This window comes from Paralichthys olivaceus, chromosome 16 (assembly GCF_024713975.1).
Source record: "Paralichthys olivaceus isolate ysfri-2021 chromosome 16, ASM2471397v2, whole genome shotgun sequence".
NCBI lineage: Eukaryota > Metazoa > Chordata > Actinopteri > Pleuronectiformes > Paralichthyidae > Paralichthys > Paralichthys olivaceus.
The window spans coordinates 23,331,786-23,353,163 of NC_091108.1; the positions used below are offsets into that span (position 1 = coordinate 23,331,786).

Consider the following 21,378-nt stretch of genomic DNA (forward strand, 5'->3'; position numbering starts at 1 on the left):
TTTCAAAATAAAACACCCAGATGGTTACAGGATGTTCCCAGGGTGCTGGAAAAATAGTGGATTTTCAAAATAAAACTCCCAAATAGTTACAGGATGTTCCTAGGAAGAGTAAAAAAAAGCTAGAATTTCAAAATAAAATCCCCAAATTGTTAAGGAATGTTTCTAAGAAGCCTAAAAAAAGCGGGACTTTCAAAATAAAATGCCCAAATAGTTACAGAATGTTCCCAGGGAGCCGGAAAAAGAGTGGACTTTCAAAATAAAACTCCCAAATAGTTACAGAATGTTCCCAGGAAGCCTGAAAGATGCTGGATTTTCAAAATAAAACCCCCAAATAGTTACAGAATGTTTCCAGGAATCCTGAAAGACACTGGATTTTCAAAATAAAACCCCCAGATAGTAACACAATGTTCCCAGGAAGCCTGAAAGATGCTGGATTTTCAAAATAAAACTCCCAAATAGTTACAGAATGTTTCCGGGAAGCCTAAGAGATGCTGGATTTTCAAAATAAAATCCCCAGATGGTTAAGGGATGTTCCTAAGAAGCCCAAAAAAGTCTGGACTTTCAAAATAAAAACCCCAGATAGTTGCGGGATGTTGTCAGGATGCTTGAAGGAGTCTGGATTTTCAAAATAAAATCCACAAATAGTTACAGAATGTTCCCAGGAAGCCTGAAAGTGGCTGAATTTTTAAGATTAAATGCCATGGATGGTGATCAGACCTTATAACATGGTTTCTCTCTGTCTCTGAAATTGGTACAGTCTCTCTGTTACTGACCTGGATTCATGCATGATTATAAAACCAAGCAACATTTGGAAATGTCTTTCGCTCTCACCGTCTCTCATGTAAACCTGGATAATATGCGTCTCTGTGTTCGAAGCAACGCCGGCATCGACGAGCACAAGGCACCCATTCAAAATGTCTCGGCAGGAGAGATTTTCTAGTTATGGGTGCCTTGCCAGCTGGGGGCGGAGCCCCCAGCTGGCAATGCATTGCATGGGGCGAAGCCCCATGCAATGCATTGGCACTTATATTATTATTGCTCGGGCTTATTATTCTTAGTTCTTCTTCCGTAAATTTTCGTCCCGCTACTCCTCCCACAGATTTCATCGCACATACTCGAGACCTATAAAAATACATGCGGAAATACGTCGAATCGTGTGCTATGACTTTTCTAAGAATTTCGTCCAATAATTCGCTCAAAAATCGCGAAAACGCGGCCAAAACCGACGAATGGGACTCAAGGTCTCTCGTCCTAAAGAGCGAGTTTCCAAAAACGGGCGTTTTTCAGCCACTTTTTTTGTCTTTAAACACTTCTCCTAGCCACAAACGGAGTCCGACAGACATGATTTTTACATCTGGTGAAAGTAGAGTTTGTTTCCTACGCACACATGCCACTCTGACATCTCTCGGTCCAGTAGTTTAGGCTGAGTCAATTTACCGAGAAATCTTTTCCGGTCTCACCTCTCCATTGACTCCCATGTTAATTTTGGGAAAAAAAGTCAGAAAAGGAGAAATACAAAGAAAAATTTCCAACTCGCTCCCACGGTGTCATTTCTGAACCCTTTCTCGCCAAAACATATCTGTACGCTCGTGGAAGTCTTGGGATTCTCAAAATGTTTTCATTTCTTAGATAGGACCTATAGTTTTTGAGTTACAAGCATTTGTTTGAAGAGTGGCGCTAGAGCAGCACCCTCTAACTTTTGAATGGACTTCAATGGAGATCACCAAAAAAGATTCCTGATGAGAAAACTAAATTTCTAAATCGCTCTTACGGTCTCATTTCTTAACTCTTATGAAATATAAACATATGTGGACGTCGGCCAAAGTCTTGTCATTCTCACAATGTGTTCATTTCTCAGATACGACTTATAGATTTTGAGTTAGAAGCTTTTGTTTGAGGGGTGGTCTGAAACCAGTTTTTGTCTCCAAAGTGTGCGCGCAGCAGGTGTTCCTCATCTAATCAGTGAGTAACCATAGCAACCCCATAGACTGTCAGAGGTCAAGTCTCCTCTATAAATTTACTAGATTCAAAGTTTTTGCCACCATCCGCTTTGGCCCAGTGGTTAAGGCACTCGGATCATGTGACGTAAGTCTGGGTTCGAATCCGGGTGAGGGTGGTGGTTTTTGCTAAATTTTGGAGCATATAAATAAAAGTAAAAATAAGCCCCCCCACCCCCCCCATAGTAACTGGATATTACCAGGAACATGTAATGGGCCTTTATTTTGAAAATAAGCCCCCCCCATTATAATAGAATGTTACCAGCAAACATGTAATGAGTCTTTATTTTGAATATAAAAATAAACAACCCTCCCCCATTGTAATAGAATGTTATCAGGAAGTCTGTACAAAGCCTTTATTTTGAAAATAAGCCCCCCCCCCATTATAATAGAATGTTACCAGCAAACATGTAATGAGTCTTTATTTTGAATATAAAAATAAACAACCCTCCCCCATTGTAATAGAATGTTATCAGGAAGTCTGTACAAAGCCTTTATTTTGAAAATAAGCCCCCCCCCCATTATAATAGAATGTTACCAGCAAACATGTAATGAGCCTTTATTTTGAATATAAAAATAAACAACCCTCCCCCATTGTAATAGAATGTCACAAGGAAGACTGTACAAAGCCTTTATTTTGAAAATAAGCCCCCCCACCCCCCGATATTACAAGGAAACATGTACAGAGCTTATGTTTGAGTGTATAAATAAGCCCCCCCACCCCCCCCATAGTAACTGGATATTACCAGGAAACATGTAATGAGCCTTTATTTTGAAAATAGCCCCCCCCCATTGTAATAGAATGTTACCAGGAAGTCTGTACAGAGCCTTTATTTTGAAATAAGCCCCCCCATAGTAATAGAATGCTACCAGGAAAGCTGTACAGAGCCTGGTTTTTCAAAATAAAACCCCCAGATGGTTACAGGATGTTCCCAGGGAGCTGGAAAAATAGTGGATTTTCAAAATAAAACTCCCAAATAGTTACAGGATGTTCCTAGGAAGAGTAAAAAATAGCTAGAATTTCAAAATCAAACCCCCAAATAGTTACAGAATATTTCCAGGAAGCCTGAAAGACACTGGATTTTCAAAATAAAACCCCCAGATGGTTACAGGATGTTTCCAGGCAGCCGGAAAAAGAGTGGACTTTCAAAATAAAACTCCCAAATAGTAACAGAATGTTCCCAGGACGCCTGTGAGATGCTGGATTTTCAAAATAAAAACCCCAAATAGTTACAAAATATTCCCAGGAAGTCTAAAAGATGCTGTACCTTCAAAATAAAACGCCCAAATAGTTACAGAATATTCCGAGGAAGCCTAAAAGACACTGGATTTTCAAAATAAAACCCCCAAATAGTTACAGGATGTCCCTAGGAAGTCTAAAAAACGCTGGACCTTCAAAATAAAATGTCCAAATAGTTACAGAATATTCCGAGGAAGCCTAAAAGATGCTAGATTTTCAAAATAAAATCCCCAGATTGGGAAGGAATGTTACTAAGACGCCTAAAAAAAGCTGGACTTTCAAAATAAAATGCCCAAATAGTTATAGAATGTTCCCAGGGAGCCGGAAAAAGAGTGGATTTTCAAAATAAACCCCCCAAATAGTAACAGAATGTTCCCAGGACGCCTGAGAGATGCTGGATTTTCAAAATAAACCCCCCAAATAGTAACAGAATGTTCCCAGGACGCCTGAGAGATGCTGGATTTTCAAAATAAAAACCCCAAATAGTTAAAAAATATTCCCAGGAAGTCTAAAAGATGCTGTACCTTCAAAATAAAACCCCCAAATAGTTACAGGATGTCCCTAGGAAGTCTAAAAAACGCTGGACCTTCAAAATAAATTGTCCAAATAGTTACAGAATATTCTGAGGAAGCCTAAAAGATGCTAGATTTTCAAAATAAAACCCCCAAATAGTTACAGGATGTTCCCAGGAAGCCTGAAGGAGGCTGAATTTTTAAAATGAAATCCCATGGATGGTGATAAGACCTTACATCATGGTTTCTCTCTGTCTCTCTGAAATTGGTCTCTCACTGACCTGGATCATGTATGTTTACAAAATCAAGCAGCTCTCACCGTCTCTCTCTCTCTCTTAAACGTAATGTCTCTCTGAAATCGAATGTCATGTAAACCTGGATAATATATGTCTCTCTGTCCTTCGTCTTAAAGGAAATGTGTCTGTGTTCGAAGCAACGCCGGCATCGACGAGCACAAGGCACCCATTCAAAATGTCTCGGCAGGAGAGATTTTCTAGTTTTTCTTATTTCTTCTTCCTAAAACTTTGTCCCGCTACTCCTCCCACAGATTTCGTCGCACATACTCGAGACCTATAAAATACGATGCGGATTTACGTCGAATCGTGTGCTATGACTTTTCTAAGAATTTCGTCCAATAATTCGCTCAAAAATCGCGAAAACGTGGCCGAAATCGATGAATGGGACTCAAGCTCGCTTTATCAAAAGAGCGAGTTTCCAAAAACGGGCGTTTTTCAGCCACTTTTTTTGTCTTTAAACACTTCTCCTGGCCACAAACGGAGTCCGACAGACATGATTTTTACATCTGGTGAAAGTAGAGTTTGTTTCCTACGCACACATGCCACTCTGACATCTCTCGGTCCAGTAGTTTAGGCTGAGTCAATTTACCGAGAAATCTTTTCCGGTCTCACCTCTCCATTGACTCCAATGTTAATTTTTGGAAAAAAGTCAGAAAAGGAGAAATACCAAGAAAAATTTCTAACTCGCTCCCACGGTCTCATTTCTGAACCCTTTCTCGCCAAAACATATCTGTACGTTCGTGGAAGTCTTGGGATTCTCAAAATGTTTTCATTTCTTAGATAGGACCTATAGTTTTTGAGTTACAAGCATTTGTTTGAAGAGTGGCGCTAGAGCAGCGCCCTCTACCGTTTTCATTGACTTCAATGGAGATCACCAAAAATGATTTCTGATGAGAAAACTAAATTTCTAAATCGCTCTTACGGTCTCATTTCTTAACTCTTATGAAATATAAACATATGTGGACGTCGGCCAAAGTCTTGTGATTCTCACAATGTGTTCATTTCTCAGATACGACTTATAGATTTTGAGTTAGAAGCTTTTGTTTGAGGTTTGGTCTGAAACCAGTTTTTGGCTCCAAAGTGTGCGCGCAGCAGGTGTTCCTCATCTAATCAGTGAGTAACCATAGCAACCCCATAGACTGTCAGAGGTCAAGTCTCCTCTATAAATTTACTAGATTCAAAGTTTTTGCCACCATCCGCTTTGGCCCAGTGGTTAAGGCACTCGGATCATGTGACGTGAGTCTGGGTTCGAATCCGGGTGAGGGTGGTGGTTTTTGCTAATTTTTGGAGCATATAAATAAAAGTAAAAATAAGCCCCCCCCATAGTAACTGGATATTACCAGGAACATGTAATGGGCCTTTATTTTGAAAATAAGCCCCCCGCCCATTGTAATAGAATGTTACCAGCAAACATGTAATGAGCCTTTATTTTGAATATAAAAATAAACAACCATCCCCCATTGTAATAGAATGTTATCAGGAAGTCTGTAATGGGCCTTTATTTTGAAATAAGCCCCCCCATAGTAATAGAATGCTACCAGGAAAGCTGTACAGAGCCTGATTTTTCAAAATAAAACCCCCAGATGGTTACAGGATGTTCCCAGGGAGCCAGAAAAAGAGTGGACTTTCAAAATAAAACTCCCAAATAGTTACATAATGTTCCCAGGAATCCTGAAAGATGCTGGATTTTCAAAATAAAAACCCCAAATAGTTACAGGATGTCCCTAGGAAGTCTAAAAAACGCTGGACCTTCAAAATAAAATGTCCAAATAGTTACAGAATATTTCGAGGAAGCCTAAAAGATGCTAGATTTTCAAAATAAAACCCCCAAATAGTTACAGGATGTTCCCAGGAAGCATGAAGGAGGCTGAATTTTTTTAAATGAAATCCCATGGATGGTGATTAGACCTTATAACATGGTTTCTCTCTGTCTCTGAAATTGGTAAAGTCTCTCAGTCAGTCTGTGAGTCCTGGAATCAATAACATAGGGACAGCTTAACATAAAAGAGAAATATGTCTTGTCTCTCTCCTTATTAGCATGGCTTTGAATCTTGTCTTGTTAATCAATAAAATGATTTTGGAGTTACACTTCTTGGGTAATTTTTCTGCATCCTGGATTGGACCAAACGGCACAAACCCATTGACTCACCAGTGTGGCACTGTAGCACAACACTTTGTTATTGTTCTCCAGCATCTTCATCACATCCTTTTTCGGAGGCTTGGGAATCAGAGCCGAACAATTCTGGAGAGAATCTTCAAGTGAACCAAAACCATTGTAGGGAGGAACCTCCTGTAGATGTGGACAGCATGGACATGAGAGGTTTATGGACAAGAGATAATAGTAACCACAACACAAGTACCCACAGGCAGGTCAGATGACATTGACATGTGAAAGAAAAGATGAAGACAGATAATATAATTCTCACCTTTTTCCTGTCCACATCAACCGTCTTTTGTACTTCAATGGGTTTCATATCCATGTCAGGGTGGTTGGTTTGGTAATACTTTCGGGTGAAGTCATCACAGTCATACAGCAAGAAGGGACGACCCAGCAGCTTCACTGTGTGACCCACCTGGAAGTCTTTGGGTGAGTAGTACTCCTCCACCTCATCCTTTGAGACCTGCATCACACAGCTGGGGAAGGGCTCTGAAAGGAAATAAGACAAGAACAATTATGCAGTGACTCAATAATGAAAATGCCACCATATCACAATTTAGCTGGAATATTTGTTGTCATCTACTGGATGTTTCTTTTAGAAATTGCATTTTCCAGTCTCTCGACTTTGCAACATACGTGATTTGAGTTTCTTGTGCAGCTTCTGTCGGCGCATCACAACAGGGAAGGGATGATGACCACTATTGGGTCCATGGATCTCTCTGATCTCCACTGTGTCGTCTGCAAGGTAATAGTGGATGGTAACGGATCTGGTGTCCTCCTGCAGACAATCAGCGTCATCCCACAGAGCGAAGAAACACAGCACCTGAACAGAGAGAAGTTAAGAGACTGAAACTAGAACCGGTTCATTTCCTGCCTCTGTGTTGATAGCTGTCTGGATCAGAGTTTATAATGGTTACAGAAGGAATTTACTCTACCTTCCCGTCCATAGTGAGAAACTGGTGTTTTCTGTCAAATTCTGAGGGTGTGGTGTGGCAAGGCAGAGTCATTTTGCGACTGTTGCTGTAAGGATCAACTGGCATCGGCTCAGGGTCGTTCAAAATAATGCCCTCACTTTCCATGAATTTCTGTTTAGACATAGACAGGGTGTATTTTCAACAACTGACGGGTACATATTAAACATACTGTAAAAAAATAAAGATCAATCAAACAGGTTGTACCATTGTAAACTCATCGCAATTTGTGATGTGGTACTTGTGCTCATACACCACCAGGTCTATGCCAAGGTTGAGGTCTTTATACTCGTAATGCTCTCCTCATTCATTCTTGGGCACACGCTGTCGTTTCAACCGTTTCCCCTGCGATAACCCAGAGTTCTCCACTATGGGCTCATAGATGTACATGCTTTCATCCTCTAGGTAGTAGTATATAATTACAGGGCGTACATGGTACACCTCGTCAGGGGAAAACTGGACATCCTCCTTAAAGTATGCATAGAAGCGCAGCACCTACAAGACAAAAGTTTGGTGAGCAGACAAACAAGGGATTAATTAGTCAGGTTACACAGCAACAAACACCATCAAACACTATTCTAAGTCTTCAAAGTTGTACCATACCTTCTTGTCTAAGGTCACGTAAGCTGGTACGAATTGTTTAAGCGGGCTCTTGTATGAGGAGCCATGAGTCATGTCCGGTGTTTTGAAGGTCCGCTTGTTGATCTCCTGCTGGATCACTTGCTCTGACAGAAGAGGATCCTGCCCGATGCCAACAGTGGGGGTACGGGGCAGAGCGAAGCCGTTCTTGTACGTGAGAGTCTGTGATCGATGGAAGGCAGACTTCTGCAGAGAATGATCATTAAGAAGTACATGCGTTAGATTTTTTAAATCCTGTAAATAGATATAAATCAATTCAAGAATCCAATTAAATTGAAGTCCAATTAACATGGTATGTGATCCTATTGTTACAATACATACAACAGCACTAAACTACATAAAAACCTGTCTGACACACAACCAAAGGAGTGGACAGAAAAGAACCAGTACAAGATAAATAATTTGAATATAATATTTTTCATGTTTACTAGTAAACGTCTCTACCTGACAACACTGCAACAGAGAATTTTAGCTTGGTCATTTGTATAGAAACTTTTGTTTCAGATCCCTCTGTCAACTCTGCAGTTGATAGAAAGTTAAAATTTATATATTCAAATTTGCTTAAACTGGAGGAATGCAGAAAGTAAACTGTAAATATTATATAACTTCAGTTTTGCTAACTGTACTGAAACATTAAACCCTCATGTTATGTAAACTTAAATACGCTTTAAATTAAAAATGATAGCTAGTTTCACTTTAGCATAAAAAACGTACATACCGTGATATCTTGAAAGGTGTATCCAGGTAAGAACGGTAATCTGTGGCTGTTATTGTTCCAAGACATTGCCCCAAACAAATCTTTCCTAGTGTTCTTATTCTTGTTTCTTCTCTACAACCTGATAAACAACATAATTTACATTTAACGTTTATTGTAACCAAATGATCACAATTGCAGCCATGGAAGTTAATTGCATAGTCAGACATGACAGTATGGCGATCGTAGGCAATACTATAATATTGACTCTGATTTTTACATTTGCTATGTTTGTTATTCATGTTTAGGCAATATTTGGAAATTAGACTGTAACTAATAAAATATATGGATGGGTTTCAAACTAAGTAAAGAAAAAAATGTTTTCCCCCATCATCCATATGGCCCCAGTTAATAAGCAATCGTGTCTGTAGGGGGCAGCTTATGCATGTTTAAAATATACTTCTTTTTAAGATACCTTTTTCCTCTGGCCAAAAGGTGACTGCAGCTCGTGGTTTATAACTAAAAGTGTCTTTCTGCTTCAAAATACCTTCCTCTTCATCTTTGTTCTCTTTGTTTGTGGGTGGCAACAAACATTAAAGGGCATTTCCACCATAGCTCACTTGTACTTCATAGGTATAAAGGGTGAAATACCTTTGATCTTTTTTATTTAAATGCTACATTTTTACACTTAATAACTGTCCTTCAGAGGCATTCTTTTACATTCTATTTGTCCTTCCCTTTGAAGTCACTGTCTGATGTCTTTAATCGTTTTCTTTTCCAAAAACCCGAACCGACTGTGTTTGATCCATAGACTGTATGTAAAAAGGTTTGATCATTGGAATCTGAAGGAGACAGGATTGGGCGAAAGAATTTAGTATGACCTACATAACTCTGTTAAATATAACAACACAATAGGTAGCGGTAATGCACCTTGACTTTGATTGCCATCACCAATAAACCTAACAAAGAAGAAAATTGATTATTCATTACTTCACATTACATTGTGAAATGTCAAAGAGAAGTACAACAATAGATGGTGGTAATGAATCCCACCAATAAACTGAACAAAGAAGAAGAAGTGCTCAATCAATTGCTCAGGCTAGCCTAACCTCACACTGTGGAGTTTGCGGAAGTTGTCAATATCATTGGACAAATACCTCTTCATGTATTGCAACCAGTTTATTTATTTATTGTGTTATGAAATACTCTTCAAAGGTTCATATTCTTATGCATAGATTTATTGAGCAGGGAACAACACTGAGGGCAATCTAGCCTTCACTGGCATCACTCGGATGGCTCCTCTACTTCATCACCTGATTAAAAAAAGAAAAGTTAGGGGTTACTTTGCTGAGTATTGTATCAGTGCATTTAAAAAAGGTGACACCAAGTATCCCTGAAAAAACAAGTAATAGAGATTATTAGCTGACTATTTAACCATTTTGTTCACCTGGCTGGTTATTCGCTGCCCCCTCACCCAGCTTCTGACGCAAAGAGTCCAGCATCTGAGAAGGGATCTGGCTTGATATGGACTCCAGGTATGTAAGGACGTATTGGTCAGCATTGGTCAGCACAAAGCGGTGGCCGAAAACTAAAGTAACAGACATTTTCCAGTCTCTCGACTTTGCATCATAGGCTGAGTCAATTTACCGAGAAATCTTTTCCGGTCTCACCTCTCCATTGACTCCCATGTTAATTTTTGGAAAAAAATTCCTAACTCGCTCCCACGGTCTCATTTCTGAACCCTTTCTCGCCAAAACATATCTGTACGTTCGTGGAAGTCTTGGGATTCTCACAATGTTTTCATTTCTTAGATAGGACCTATAGTTTTTGAGTTACAAACATTTGTTTGAAGAGTGGCGCTAGAGCAGCACACTCTAACTTTTTCATTGACTTCAATGGAGATCACCAAAAAAGATTCCTGATGAGAAAACTAAATTTCTAAATCGCTCTTACGGTCTCATTTCTTAACTCTTATGAAATAAAAACATATGTGGACGTCGGCCAAAGTCTTGTGATTCTCACAATGTGTTCATTTCTCAGATACGACTTATAGATTTTGAGTTAGAAGCTTTTGTTTGAGGGTTGGTCTGAAACCAGTTTTTGTCTCCAAAGTGTGCGCGCAGCAGGTGTTCCTCATCTAATCAGTGAGTAACCATAGCAACCCCATAGACTGTCAGAGGTCAAGTCTCCTCTATAAATTTACTAGATTCAAAGTTTTTGCCACCATCCGCTTTGGCCCAGTGGTTAAGGCACTCGGATCATGTGACGTAAGTCTGGGTTCGAATCCGGGTGAGGGTGGTGGTTTTTGCTAAATTTTGGAGCATATGAATAAAAGTAAAAATAAGCCCCCCCACCCCCCCCATAGTAACTGGATATTACCAGGAACATGTAATGGGCCTTTATTTTGAAAATAAGCCCCCCCCCCATTATAATAGAATGTTACTAGGAAGTCTATACAGAGCCTTTATTTTGAATATAAAAATAAACAACCCTCCCCCATTGTAATAGAATGTTATCAGGAAGTCTGTACAAAGCCTTTATTTTGAAAATAAGCCCCCCCATCCCCCCATATTACAAGGAAACATGTACAGAGCCTATGTTTGAGTGTATAAATAAGCCCCCCCCATCCCCCCAATAGTAACTGGATATTACCAGAAAACATGTAATGAGCCTTTATTTTGAAAATAACCCCCCCCCCCCATTGTAATAGAATGTTACTAGGAAACATCTAATGAGCCTGGTTTCTCAAAATAAAACACCAAGATGGTTACAGGATGTTCCCAGGGAGCTGGAAAAATAGTGGATTTTCAAAATAAAACTCCCAAATAGTTACAGGATGTTCCTAGGAAGAGTAAAAAAAGCTAGAATTTCAAAATAAAATCCCCAGATTGTTACAGGATGGTCCCAGGGAGCCGGAAAAAGAGTGGACTTTCAAAATAAAACTCCCAAATAGTTACAGAATGTTCCGAAGAAGCCTAAAAGACGCTGGATTTTCAAAATAAAACCCCCAAATAGTTACAGAATGTTTCCAGGAAGCCTGAAAGACACTGGATTTTCGAAATAAAACCACCAGATGGTTACAGGATGTTCCCAGGGAGTCGGAAAGAGAGTGGATTTTCAAAATAAAATGCCCAAATAGTTACAGAATGTTTCCAGGAAGCCTGAAAGATGCTGGATTTTCAAAATAAAATGCCCCAATAGTTACTGAATGTTTCCAGGAAGCCTGAAAGATGCTGGATTTTCAAAATAAAACCCCCAAATAATTACAGAATGTTCCCAGGAAGCCTAAGAGATGCTGGATTTTCAAAATAAAACTCCAAAATAGTTACAGAATGTTCCCAGGAAGCCTGAAAGATGCTGGATTTTCAAAATAAAACCCCCAAATAGTTACAGAATGTTCCCAGGGAGCCAGAAAAAGAGTGGACTTTCAAAATAAAACTCCCAAATAGATACAGAATGTTCCCAGGAAGCCTGAAAGACGCTGGATTTTCAAAATAAAACCCCCAAATAGCTACAGAATGTTTCCAGGAAGCCTGAAAGACACTGGATTTTCAAAATAAAACCCCCAAATAGTTACAGGATGTTCCTAGGAAGAGTAAAAAAAGCTAGAATTTCAAAATAAAATCCCGAGATTGTTAAGGAATGTTTCTAAGAAGCCTAAAAGAAGCTGGACTTTCAAAATAAAATGCCCAAATAGTTACAGAATGTTCCCAGGGAGCCGGAAAAAGAGTGGATTTTCAAAATAAAATCCACAAATAGTTACAGGATGTTCCCAGCAAGCCTGAAGGAGGCTGAATTTTTAAAATGAAATCCCATGGATGGTGATTAGACCTTATAACATGGTTTCTCTCTGTCTCTGAAATTGGTAAAGTCTATCAGTCACCACTCTGGATCATGTGATCAAAATGCAGCTTTTATACATGTCTTTCTCTCTCACTGTCTCACTCTCTCTCCCAGGGTCTCTCTCCTTCCTCTCAAACTGTTACACTATCTCTCTCTCTCTCTCTCTCTGAAATTGGTCAACTCTCAGGGTCTCTGTCCTTCGTCTTAAAGGAAATGTCTCTGTGTTCGAAGCAACGCCGGCATCGACGAGCACAAGGCACCCATTCAAAATGTCTCGGCAGGAGAGATTTTCTAGTTATTCTTATTTCTTCTTCCGTAAATTTTCGTCCCGCTACTCCTCCCACAGATTTCGTCGCACATACTCGAGACCTATAAAAAAACATGCGGAAATACGTCGAATCCTGTGCTATGACTTTTCTAAGAATTTCGTCCAATAATTCGCTCAAAAATCGCGAAAACGCGGCCAAAACCGACGAATGGGACTCAAGGTCTCTCGCCCTAAAGAGAGAATCGGCAAAAACGGGCGTTTTTCAGCCACTTTTTTTGTCTTTAAACACTTCTCCTAGCCACAAACGGAGTCCGACAGACATGATTTTTACATCTGGTGAAAGTAGAGTTTGTTTCCTACGCACACATGCCACTCTGACATCTCTCGGTCCAGTAGTTTAGGCTGAGTCAATTTACCGAGAAATCTTTTCCGGTCTCACCTCTCCATTGACTCCCATGTTAATTTCTGGAAAAAAGTCCGAAAAGGAGAAATACGAAGAAAAATTTCTAACTCGCTCCCACGGTCTCATTTCTGAACTCTCTCGCACCAAAACATATCTGTACGTTCGTGGAAGTCTTGGGATTCTCAAAATGTTTTCATTTCTTAGATAGGACTTATAGTTTTTGAGTTACAAGCTTTTGTTTGAAGAGTGGCGCTAGAGCAGCGCCCTCTACCGTTTTCATTGACTTCAATGGAGATCACCAAAAAAGATTCCTGATGAGAAAACTAAATTTCTAAATCGCTCTTACGGTCTCATTTCTTAACTCTTATGAAATATAAACATATGTGGACGTCGGCCAAAGTCTTGTGATTCTCACAATGTGTTCATTTCTCAGATACGACTTATAGATTTTGAGTTAGAAGCTTTTGTTTGAGGGTTGGTCTGAAACCAGTTTTTGTCTCCAAAGTGTGCGCGCAGCAGGTGTTCCTCATCTAATCAGTGAGTAACCATAGCAACCCCATAGACTGTCAGAGGTCAAGTCTCCTCTATAAATTTACTAGATTCAAAGTTTTTGCCACCATCCGCTTTGGCCCAGTGGTTAAGGCACTCGGATCATGTGACGTAAGTCTGGGTTCGAATCCGGGTGAGGGTGGTGGTTTTTGAAAATTTTTGGAGCATATGAATAAAAGTAAAAATAAGCCCCCCCACCCCCCCCATAGTAACTGGATATTACCAGGAACATGTAATGGGCCTTTAATTTGAAAATAAGCCCCCCCCCCCCATTTTAAAAGAATGTTACTAGGAAGTCTATACAGAGCCTATATTTTGAATATAAAAATAAACAACCCTCCCCCATTGTAATAGAATGTTATCAGGAAGTCTGTACAAAGCCTTTATTTTGAAAATAAGCCCCCCCACCCCCCCATATTACAAGGAAACATGAACAGAGCCTATGTTTGAGTGTATAAATAAGCCCCCCCACCCCCCCCCCCATAGTAACTGGATATTACCAGGAAACATGTAATGAGCCTTTATTTTGAAAATAGCCCCCCACCCATTGTAATAGAATGTTACCAGGAAGTCTGTACAGAGCCTTTATTTTGAAAATAAGCCCCCCCACCCCCCATATTACAAGGAAACATGAACAGAGCCTATGTTTAAGCGTATAAATAAGCCCCCCCCATCCCCCCCCATAGTAACTGGATATTACCAGGAATTCTGTACAGAGCCTTTATTTTGAAAATAAGCCCCCCCCCAATTGTAATAGAATGTTACCAGGAAACATCTAATGAGCCTTTATTTTGAAAATAGCCCCCCCCATTGTAATAGAATGTTACCAGGAAAGCTGTAATGGGCCTTTATTTTGAAATAAGCCCCCCCATAGTGATAGAATGCTACCAGGAAAGCTGTACAGAGCCTGGTTTTTCAAAATAAAACCCCCAGATGGTTACAGGATGTTCCTAGGGAGCTGGAAAAATAGTGGATTTTCAAAATAAAACTCCCAAATAGTTACAGGATGTTCCTAGGAAGAGTAAAAAAAAGCTAGAATTTCAAAATAAAATCCCCAAATTGTTAAGGAATGTTTCTAAGAAGCCTAAAAAAAGCTGAACTTTCAAAATAAAATACCCAAATAGTTACAGAATGTTCCCAGGAAGCCTGAAAGACGCTGGATTTTCAAAAAAAAAACCCCAGATGGTTACAGTATGTTCCCAGGGAGCCGGAAAAAGAGTGGACTTTCAAAATAAAACTCCCAAATAGACACAGAATGTTCCCAGGAAGCCTGAAAGATGCTAGATTTTCTAAATAAAACCCCCAGATGGTTAAGGGATGTTGTCAGGATGCTTGAAGGAGTCTGGATTTTCTAAATAAAATCCACAAATAGTTACAGAATGTTCCCAGGAAGCCTGAAAGTGGCTGAATTTTTAAGATTAAATGCCATGCAAAGTGATCAGACCTTATAACATGGTTTCTCTCTGTCTCTGAAATTGGTACAGTCTCTCTGTCACTGACCTGGATTCATGCATGATTATAAAATCAAGCAACATTTGGAAATGTCTTTCGCTCTCACCGTCTCTCATGTAAACCTGGATAATATGTGTCTCTCTGTACGCGAGCGTTGGCGACGAGCGCAAGGCACCCATTCAAAATGTCTCGGCAGGAGAGATTTTCTAGTTTTTCTTAGTTCTTCTTCCGTAAATTTTCGTCCCGCTACTCCTCCCACAGATTTCGTCGCACATACTCGAGACCTATAAAAATACATGCGGAAATACGTCGAATCCTGTGCTATGACTTTTCTAAGAATTTCGTCCAATAATTCGCTCAAAAATCGCGAAAACGCGGCCAAAACCGACGAATGGGACTCAAGGTCTCTCGCCCTAAAGAGAGAATCGGCAAAAACGGGCGTTTTTCAGCCACTTTTTCTCTGTTTAAACACTTCTCCTAGCCACAAACGGAGTCCGACAGACATGATTTTTACATCTGGTGAAAGTAGAGTTTGTTTCCTACGCACACATGCCACTCTGACATCTCTCGGTCCAGTAGTTTAGGCTGAGTCAATTTACCGAGAAATCTTTTCCGGTCTCACCTCTCCATTGACTCCCATGTTAATTTTGGGAAAAAAGTCCGAAAAGGAGAAATACGAAGAAAAATTTCTAACTCGCTCCCACGGTCTCATTTCTGAACCCTTTCTCGCCAAAACATATCTGTACGTTCGTGGAAGTCTTGGGATTCTCACAATGTTTTCATTTTTCAGATAGGACCTATAGTTTTTGAGTTACAAGCTTTTGTTTGAAGAGTGGCGCTAGAGCAGCGCCCTCTACCGTTTTCATTGACTTCAATGGAGATCACCAAAAAAGATTCCTGATGAGAAAACTAAATTTCTAAATCGCTCTTACGGTCTCATTTCTTAACTCTTATTAAATATAAACATATGTGGACGTCGGCCAAAGTCTTGTGATTCTCACAATGTGTTCATTTCTCAGATACGACTTATAGATTTTGAGTTAGAAGCTTTTGTTTGAGGGTTGGTCTGAAACCAGTTTTTGGCTCCAAAGTGTGCGCGCAGCAGGTGTTCCTCATCTAATCAGTGAGTAACCATAGCAACCCCATAGACTGTCAGAGGTCAAGTCTCCTCTATAAATTTACTAGATTCAAAGTTTTTGCCACCATCCGCTTTGGCCCAGTGGTTAAGGCACTTGGATCATGTGACGTGAGTCTGGGTTCGAATCCGGGTGAGGGTGGTGGTTTTTGCTAAATTTTGGAGCATATAAATAAAAGTAAAAATAAGCCCCCCCACCCCCCCATAGTAACTGAATATTACCAAGAACCAAGAACATTTAAAAGATGGCATTTGCAGCATTTATACTGCTGTCAAATGTCAAAAAGGGTCAAATACAACATAAGTTTTAAACATTCAGTTGTATCAAATAACATTATTCTTAACATTATTATTATAATTTCAAATGAATATCAAATGTAGTCGTCAAATGAACTTAATGAGTGAGAGTAAAAAAAAGTATTTACTGAAATAAATGACTAGAAAAACTTCCCTCATATCAGTATGTGTTTCACCCACCATAGCAACCAGCTGCTTAGATTTGAAATGGATAACAGGTGAATCTGATTGGACTTCTTCGATAGGAGACCTCTGATTGGCTCTTGTCTTTTTGACCTTTCCTTAAAACCTTTGGTTCAACGTTCTCCGACCTCTCTGATCTTCATCTGAGGTAAGTGATGTATCTCTCTCTATTGAAGTATGTACTTAGCCAGCATGCTAACTTATACAATTCAGGCTCATAATTTAAGATTGAAGTTAAACTACTGTAAAATATGCAGTTGATGCTGTTACCTGCTGCTGTTAAATGTTTCTAATGTGCTGGTTATTGTGCTGGTTGCTTTCATGACAAATGTGGAAATATTGTTGCTGGCTTGTCTTGTATTTTCTGCTGCTTATCTTTGATTCCTGTGGTCATTTTATGTTGCTAATTACATGAACGAGTGAAAACAGGGAGCTAACATGATGCTAAGTAGCGTTAGCTTGCCTCGGTCAGGTAGGGCGTGGCAGTGTGGAAAAACTCTTTCGCGCCGGACTATTTTCTCATCTAACTCGGTGAGTTCATGGTTTATTTGGACCAGATGTCATTGTGAGTGGTTTTTGGAACAGTTAGGAGACTAACCGCGGTGGGTTCGATTAGTTTTATTTGGGTTTTGTGTAGTTTGAATGTTTTTCACGGATAGCTTAAGCTAGTAGCACATGTTGCATGAGGTACGTAGCTCCTTAAAGGAATAGCCGTAGGTCTACGCTGTTTGCGTAGTGAGCGGGCGAGGGAGGGGGCGTATGCGTCACGGTTGGCAGAGAAGCTTCGAGAAGTTTGAACGTAGAGTTGTGTTCGCTGTTAAACTTTGTCGGAGAATACGCGCTACACCTCCAGACACCAGATGAGCATTGTAGCCGAGCATTAGCCCCAACATGACTCCCGATGATGGTCGGGACGCGGAAGGTTGCGGTTGTAGTTTAATGTATAATAGTTGACTTGATAAAGCAAGTAATCTAGCGGAGGGATTGGTTGTATTGTTAATTCGTAACTGACGTTATCCGGTTGGAAATGTTTAACGTGTAGCCCAAGCTATCCCGAAGTACAGTTAAATGTCCGTTATCCACAGCGCTGCTTAATTTTGTGGTTTTACTCTGTGAATTGATACCCCAGGCACAGACAGTGTGATTAAACCCCAAGTAGCATTAACTTATAGATGTGTGTGTGTGTACATGTCTATGGGTAGTGTTGCCTTTTTGTGCAAATTATTTCATTGTGTGTTACTGAGAGCATTGGTATTTTGTGTTTCTGCAGCATGTTTGGATTCACGTTGTAAAAAATGTGTGTGCATGGAAAGTGGGACCTGCTGGCTTGTTACTAAAACTGATGTAAAATAATAGAGACAAAGTGTAGTTACATGTTGATCTATGTGATTTTAGTTTTTGGGCTATTAATGCACAGTAACTTTATCTGAGTAAATTCCAAAGTAACATTAACTTATAGGTGTGTGTGTGTGTGTGTGCGCGCGCGCGTGTGTTTGTGTGTGTGTGTACATGTCTATGGGTAGTGTTGCCTTTTTGTGCAAATTATTTCATTGTGTGTTACTGAGAGCATTGGTATTTTGTGTTTCTGCAGCATGTTTGGATTCACGTTGTAAAAAATGTGTGTGCATGGAAAGTGGGACCTGCTGGCTTGTTACTAAAACTGATGTAAAATAATAGAGACAAAGTGTAGTTACATGTTGATCTATGTGATTTTAGTTTTTGGGCTATTAATGCACAGTAACTTTATCTGAGTAAATTCCAAAGTAACATTAACTTATAGGTGTGTGTGTGTGCGCGCGCGTGTGTTTGTGTGTGTGTGTACATGTCTATGGGTAGTGTTGCCTTTTTGTGCAAATTATTTCATTGTGTGTTACTGAGAGCATTGGTATTTTGTGTTTCTGCAGCATGTTTGGATTCATGTTGTAAAAATGTGTGTGCATGGAAAGTGGGACCTGCTGGCTTGTTACTAAAACTGATGTAAAATAATAGAGACAAAGTGTAGTTACATGTTGATCTATGTGATTTTAGTTTTTGTGCTATTAATGCACAGTAACTTTATCTGAGTAAGTTCCAAAGTAACATTAACTTATAGTTGTTTGTGCGCGCGTGTGTGTGTTTGTGTGTACATGTCTATGGGTAGTGTTGCCTTTTTGTGCAAATTATTTCATTGTGTGTTACTGAGAGCATGGGTATTTTGTGTTTCTGCAGCATGTTTGGATTCACGTTGTAAAAATGTGTGTGCATGGAAAGTGGGACCTGCTGGCTTGTTACTAAAACTGATGTAATATAATAGAGACAAAGTGTAGTTACATGTTGATATATGTGATTTTAGTCTGTGAGCTATTAATGCACTATGAGTAACTGAGTTGATAAAGTAGGCACAGACGGTTTGTGATTAAAGGTCCAGTGTGTTTGATTTATGTGAAAGGGGTCTATTGGTAGAAATTCAATTCAACTGTATCTGTATAGCACCAAATCATAATCTACATTACCTCAAGACACTTTACATAGAAGGTCAAGACCTTAAAATCTTATTGATATAGAGAGAAACAACAGTTCCCACAATGAGTAGCACTTTGGCGACTGAAGAGGAAAAACTCCCTCATTAACAGGGAGAAACCTGAACCAGGCTCAATATGGGCGGTCATCTGCCTCGACCGGTTGAGGTGAGCAGAGAAAAATAGGGAGGAGAGGGGAGATGGGTGAAAATTGATTATAAAATAATCCCAGTGATATTTCCACATGTGTGTTTCATCTAAATTATACTAATTGTTGTTTTCTTAATCCTAGAATGGTGACATTTATACTTATTTATACTGGGTCATCTCTACTTAGGCTGCCATGTTTTTAGGTGTCACTAAATTCTACACACTAAACCTTTAAGTGAGGACATTGTTGCCAACACAGTTTTTTAATGAGAATACTAAATTTATATCCTGACTGCTATTTAAATAGTTTTTTTTTTTTGTGTGTGTGTGAATGATTTTTGGATTTCACTACTCTCAATGGTGTTTGGCTAAAATGTGCAGTACTTGCTGTTACTGTAGGTGTGATGGAGCCTACCAGAAATGTATAAGCTAGAAAACTATGTGATTATATTATATGTTAAGCAACTTGGTATGCAGCAGAACTGTTTTGGAGATGTCTGAGAGCACTCAATGTGTACATATATGTGATTTTACACTGCCATTAATGGTTTAATTTATTTCACTCACAGATTCACGGCTCTTGAGCAGTGCTTTACCGGTGAGTGTTGGTTGAATACTGTCACTAGAATAAAATACTAATGAAAATGCATATTGTATATTTTTTTATGTGTATATGTATCAAATCAATACAAGTGGCAATGCTTTTACAGACATGTTTGACTGCTTGTATTTAATTACATTCGTCATAAAATCATGACAGGTGATTTGATGATATAGAGCTCAGTTTGATTGCACACTATTTCTTCAAAGCAAAATATATTTTAAAAGTCCTGCCTACATTTGTTTACATATGATACTTTTATTTTAGTTACAAGTCTGTTATGCTCACTTTTTTTACAGACACAATTCATTGACCTTCAGCATCCAGCCCTTCATTGACCTTCGGCGTTCAGACCTGCATTGACCTTCAGCATCCAGCCCTGCATTGACCTTCAGCATCCATCCCTGCATTGACCTTCAGCGTCCAGCCCTGCATTGACCTTCAGCGTCCAGCCCTTCATTGACCTCATCGTGCGTGTGGCGGATCATGTCATTCTTTGTCGTATGTGGTCCTCATTAATATCTACTCTGGAGTAATTGAAAATGTATTGTCTTTCTCAGGTTTTGTGCCCAAGATCTTCAAGACAGGCTCATCGAAATTTTCATAGTGTTGCATATTTTTGTTTAAATCATTTGTATTGTTATTAACGTATTTTGTGAGTTTCTCTGTCTAGGTATCCTTCACAGCTTCACCAGATTTTCACGGTAAGTTAGAGTAGATGAGAATATACACTATACAAATTAAATTGGAAAAGCACACCTGTCGGTCAAGTAACAAACTCTTAACTTGTACCTAACAAATTGTAGGCCAACGTGTGACGACCAAGGCAGGACCACCTGTGACGAGGACAACCAGGGTCCAGTCAAATCTTTTTCTATCTTGGTGAGTATTTTGGATTCATAGATGTATAACTATCCACCTTACTGTACTGTTTTGCTTCTTTTCCACTTACATTCCTTTTCTGTTCATCCTATGATCATCATCCACTGGCCACAGACGGGACAAACTTGGTTGAAGGTATTGTATTAAGTATTTAAATTACAATTAAAAAGAAATTACAAAAAAAAAAAATTTTGTTACAAGACTTTTTTTTTTTTATCCCCAAATTGTATCAGAGATGCCGAGGAAGGGCAAGAGGTCACAGGCACAAAAAGTGCGCTGGTCAAAGCTCGACCTGGCAGATCCAGCCACAGTTAGCCCACCCGGTCTTGGCCGAGAGGTACCTAAACAATAAATACATAGCTGAATTTGACAGCATTATCCTAATGTAATGTTAAGATAATGTATTTGTATTAATTGATAAGTTATATGTATTATCAGGTTCCCAAAGTACAGACCTCTCCACGGCCAAGAAATGCTTGGAGGACGGATGGACCCACTGGCTCCCATTCTCCAGCTAAAAAGGTGGGCTTTTATATCTCCCACACTTTCCATACAACATGCAGTCTTGAACTTGGTATTTAGTTATCAGATGACTGAAACCATAGTCCAC

General features: G+C 39.5%; 1 long non-coding RNA gene and 1 pseudogene across 1 annotated transcript; one reads left to right on the forward strand and one right to left on the reverse strand.

Moving 5' to 3' along the window:
- Nucleotides 1-5,453: 5,453 nt before the first annotated feature.
- LOC138405185 (EF-hand domain-containing protein 1-like) lies at nt 5,454-8,972 on the reverse strand (annotated as a pseudogene).
- Nucleotides 8,973-16,662: 7,690 nt separating this feature from the next.
- On the forward strand, nt 16,663-21,086 carry LOC109645709 (uncharacterized). The gene is made up of 7 exons (XR_011238859.1): nt 16,663-16,785; nt 19,855-19,883; nt 20,186-20,356; nt 20,447-20,590; nt 20,693-20,768; nt 20,883-20,903; nt 21,002-21,086. It is a non-coding gene; the product is annotated as an uncharacterized lncRNA (long non-coding RNA).
- Nucleotides 21,087-21,378: the final 292 nt, after the last annotated feature.